The sequence below is a fragment of the Primulina tabacum genome, chromosome 6 (genome assembly GCF_025594145.1).
Source record: "Primulina tabacum isolate GXHZ01 chromosome 6, ASM2559414v2, whole genome shotgun sequence".
Classification (NCBI taxonomy): Eukaryota; Viridiplantae; Streptophyta; class Magnoliopsida; order Lamiales; family Gesneriaceae; genus Primulina; species Primulina tabacum.
In genome coordinates this window covers 7182916-7188423 of record NC_134555.1, presented here as the reverse complement: position 1 = coordinate 7188423, position 5508 = coordinate 7182916, and positions in this window count along the sequence as shown.

The following is a 5508-nucleotide window of genomic DNA, read 5'->3' as shown; positions in this document are numbered from 1 at the left end:
AACACGTGCCTGGCACGCCCCAAAACTTTCAAGACAAACAAATTGGCACGCCCGATGGGACCCAATGCATCCAAAGTGTACTGAGAAACATGAAAGAATTCCTCCATCACAGGGAAAGGGCCATCATTCATAGGAGGAAGAGACCGATGCTGATGGAAGATCAGTGGAACGACTGGTACACAAGTTCGAAGAAGAGGCCGTGAAGGAAAGAATTTCATTTTCTGGTGGTGAGGGACTTCCAGCAAACATTATGTTGTCCATGAAAAAAAAACATCCGTGGGGATTTCAACGAAATGAAAAAAGCCTTTACTGCTGTTATGATGAAATGTATGGCAGAAATAAGGGAATGGAGGAAGTCTTCGAAGGAAGAGAATAAGTCACCAAAAGATGATAAACCTAAGGAAACTGGAACTAAACTGTCTGAAGACCAATGCTAGGGATCGGGGAGTTCTCAAGCAGGTGAAAATCGCCGCTTGGAAGAATCACCGACTCTAGGGTTTGTTGGGGAATGAAAGTATACTCCTCCACACAGGAGGGAAGATGAGTTGGATATTAAACGCCAAAGTTACAGTAATGGTAAACAAGTAGCAGAGAATATGTTCGATGTCACTTCTCCTAGCATGTATCCGGGGATGTATGGTGATGGGGGAATGTATGGTTGTTCAGTTCCAGGTTAAGGGAATAACACTTGGGGGGGAAATTATTCCCTGCAACCATTGCGAAAAACTCAAGTCTTGGACTCCGAGACTGTACATGATGTTATTCAAGAGTTGCATGGCCCACGAGTGAGGCCAATCAATCGACTAGAGTTTCACAAGCCATACCCCGATGTTGTTGATCGTGAAAATCTTTATCCACGAGGATATCGCATTCCAGACTTTACTTTGTACTCGAGGGAAGATGGTCAATCTAGCGTGGAACAAGTGGCGAGATTTACAATACAGTGTGGGGAACTAGCAAATTTGGATAATTTTTCCAACTACAAGTTACGTTTGTTTTCCAATTCATTGATTAGTACTGCGTTTTCTTGGTATGCCACACTGCCTCGAAATTCTATTATGACTTGGCATGACATGGAACGCCAGTTCCATACTCAGTTTTTCAGAACAATACCTGAGATCAGCATAGCGGAATTTTCGAGAGTGGTCCAGAAGACGGGAGAATCTGCTAATGATTTCATTTGCAAATTCAAAAGAATGAGGAGTAGGTGCAAAGTTTTCATTCCAGATCAGAATATGTGAAAATGGCGCAGCGAGGACTTGGCTTTGAGCTGATAAAGAAATTCCAAGGGGTGGAATTCCGCGATTTTTATGAGCTTGCTGCCAAGGTATCAGAGTATGAGAAATTATTGCGTGAGGAAAGTCATAAAAAGAAGTCTATTGTTGGCTCTTACTTCCAGGAAGTTGAAGAAGTATCCTTGGCAGAAGTGATGAATTCTGGGTCATGTACAGTCCCGTTGTTAAAGCGAAAGAATGAAGAATTTCCCAGAAAAAATGCTTCTCCAGTTCAAACGCCTTATAACTTTGATGCATCAAAGACAAAAGAAACTTTTTGATCATTTGGTGAAGGAAAAATTCATAACCTTCTCCCAATATCATAAAATACCAACCAGAGAGGAGACCAAGGGAAGAGACTACTGTGAGTATCATAATTCCTTCAACCATAATACTAATGATTTTTGGGCTTTCAAAAATGTTCTGCAAGAGAGAATCAACAAATGAATCCTGATATTTCTTGAGAAAACAGAGACAATGATAGTGGATGAAGACCCTTTTCCACCTGTAGCCAACGTGAATGTGAATAATACTGACTTGCGATTTCTAATCAATGAGAAGAGGAATGTAGTTGGAAACAGGTCCTTCCGTCCAAGAGTTACTATAAGGAAGTGTTGGGTACCCAGTAAGATGATATTTGATGTCAAAGACAGAAGAACAGAAACTTTTCATGAAAGATATCATCATTACATCATGGGGAATATGTCTTACAGAAGGGGGAATGAAAGGTATGATGGGGAATTCATGGCCAAGAGGCCAGTGAACCCTTACCTTGAGGGAAGCTCGTCTACTAAAGTCAGGAATGATGAAAGAAAATATGACCAGCAGTCATCCCAAAAGATACTTCAGTGGTCCCCATTCCTGAATGATCATCAAAAATATGAAGGAAATCTCGTTTTGTTGTTCCTCCGATAGTAACTCCCAATGGACAATGGAGACGTGTGGAACATCCAAAGTTTTCAACGCCGCTTTCTCGAACCCAAGAAAGACGTTTGTTGAGAGAAAAAGCTACGGAGTGAATGTTGAAAGTGGAAGAATCATTTAAAAAGAAGAAGAAATTCGGCAGGAAGGCTACTGAGGATAAAGAAGATGAAGGTGATGACTTGCTGTCGGAGGAAGACAGTAACGTGGTCAAGAAAGCTACCTTCAAGGTGAGGCAGATTCTTGTCTCATTTGAGTATGCCACAGGCTCATTAATGTTACCAGATGAGTTCAAACGAAAAATATTGTTTGGGTCTGGTGGCTTTATGGGAAATGAAATTGCTACAGTTTCCGTCCAGAATAATGTTTCGAAAGATTTTGCTGGAATTCTTGTTGATGAAGAGAAAAGAGTGGTTATGAAGAAACCTACCGATTAAATGACTAGACATATCAAACCAGTTTATATCACGGCGCATGTTAATGGAAAACATATGTCTAGAGTATTGATAGATAATGGATCTGCTGTCAATATTCTACTGCAAAAGTTGGAGAAGAATGTGGAAGACTTGATTCTTACCGAAGTCTCTGTGGCGGCTTGTACTGAGGAATCTGCAACTTTGGGAGTGTTGCCAGCAAATGTTACTGTAGGGTCTCGATCCTCTCTGTCAGCTTTTTTCGTGGTCAATTCCAATGCTAGCGTCCATGCTTTGTTAGGGAGGGATTGGATTCACACCAATCATTGTGTACCATCATTCATGCACCAGTTATTGTTGATGTGGAAAGGGGATGAGGTGGAAGTGGTACAGGCTGATTCGCAGCCGTATCAATCTAATTCTAACGCAGTAGAGGCTAGATATTATGATGGAGCTTTTGGTCCAATTAAGTTTCGTAACTAAAAAGTGCATGGACAACCAAGAGCAGTGTACACGGACACTCAAAATGTTAAAGAAGCTGTTGAGAAGGTTTTCAAACCTACTGCCATGGTCTCTCCTAGACCCATGGTCCGACCTATTATCGAGGAGTTCAATGACTAAGTTCACTAAAGAGGAGATGGAAGTCGCTATAACTTCCGAGAAGAAAGCCAAAATGCAGCAGCTGGTGAACGAAGTGCAGTCTCAAGAATTGTGGGGTATCGAAGGAGTTGAAGTAATATTTGAGGAGGAATGTAGAAGTAGCGAGGAAGAAGAGTTACAAACGGAGGATTTAATCTTATCCCCAGTTCAGATGAAAGATCTACAGCCGGAGACAAGTGGTTCATAAAGATGGAATAGATGAGAAGTATTGTACAAAGTAGGCTGGATGACCACTTTGGTTAGTTTTGTCATATTGACTCATAAGAAGATTCTGTAAATATGTGAGGAAATAGGCTTTTAAGCCATTCATTGCTGAAGTTTTTTGTAAATAGTGATGGAGCATTATGAATAAATAAAATAATTGCTCATGGAATCCGATGTAGTTGATGTATTTTGAGAGGAATATTTGTTGTGTTGGTTGGCCAAATTGATGAAAAAGTGATGTTTGTTTATCTCATATCTTGAAACCTTGGGGAGTATTGTTTGAAAAATGTTGTTTAACAGTTGATTGGTAACAAGCAGTGTTGACCCGCCATGTTTGCATCAATGCTGAAGAAAACAGGTTTTTTGCCGTTTGTTTAGTTTTTAGAAAACTTTGGTAGAGTTTTCCTTGTAAATGTGAAATGCCAAAATACAAATACATGAAAACAAATCCCAAGCAGCATGTATAAGATAAACAACATGTTTCCAATAACAAATTTTGGTTTTCAAGCCACTTTTTCAAGTCTACACATCATAAAAGACACTTGCCAAACAATGACAAACAAGTGCAAAAGTACACCTACTGTCCCTAGCCTACGTATTTTTTTCTTTTCAATGTGTATGACACTCCATACATATATGCTCAGTCAGTGGCAAAGATATTCATCCAAGTTTGGAAATTTATTTTGGATTGGCCGACGGAACTCCCAAGAGGCAAGATTTTCCATCTCCGTTGGTATTTAAGGTACTGCTTGCATTGGCCTTTGAGATATAAATCCTCGATTTCTCCAACTATGTTTCTTTGAAATAGGGACCAAGTGATAAATAATGGAGTGTTGATCAACAAAACTATGAATGATCAAATACTAATGCAACATAACAAAGTAGAAGAAGAGCATCTACTAAGCAGGATGGAAGATGGCCAAGAGAATGAAAGTTGGTTGATTTATACACCCCATTTCCATATTCTGGAATCCACCAGACTCTCCCATCTCAATCATAGCTAATTTATATATTGCTAGCTAATGATTTGGAAAAAAGAAGAGCAACTCGTGTGGTTGTGTTCTCAATATGAAGATTACAGAAGGTGCACCAGCCATAGGTCAAGCTCCGAATATGCACACCAAGGGAGCCGCTCTGTTGAGGTACAAGCAGTGGGTGTTCCAAGGTGTTACTAATAAAAAAACTCATTCAGATATATTCACAAACACCTTGAGGGCAGCATGAAAGGTGACATATTCTACTATGTTTTTGTGATGGAGGATTGAGAAAAATGGTAAAATATTCTTACCTTGAGAAGGTGTGGCTTGATGTAAAGGAGATTAATGATGACAATTTTCAGAAAATTGGATGGCATCACAAAGGTAATGTAATCGGCAGTGATACGGGACATGGGATCTCCATGAGTGGTTGAGTAGTTGTCTCGAAGTGAAGGAAGATCAGTTATAAAAGCAATGAAGAATTGGAGGATTTTGGGGGAAGAAGACGAGGAAGAAGTTTGGGAAATATGGTGTTGTGAACTACACTGTCTTTTTTTTCCTTCTTTTCTCCTCCTCCTCCTCTTCATTTATGTCGTATTATGAATTTCGGCCAACTTGTAAATGGCCAACACAATATATTTGAATTATTAAACATAGCCGAATTGGCCCATGGCTACGGAGGGCAATTGTTTAGCCCAATTAATTGGCCAATGACCCAACTTGACTAGGGGGCAGTTTGTTTAGTCAAAATCCTTGAAGCCCACGAGCCACAGCCCAACGGATAAAATCATATAGTTCCAAGCCATAGCCCAATGGATAAAGCCCAATAAGAGTTGAAGTTTGGTCCAAGAAAAGCACAATGCCGGGAGTTGAGCCATGACCCAACGTGAGTGATCGTGGAATGCGGTTGAAAATTCCCTGTGGAGGGCGACAAAAGCAGAAGGAGGAATCAGAAAGAACCCCCGACAAAATCATCCAACAAATCTACAGCAAATATTCTGTATAATTCTATCTTTAATTGTTCGCTCATTTCCCATTTTCCAAGCAGTACAATATATT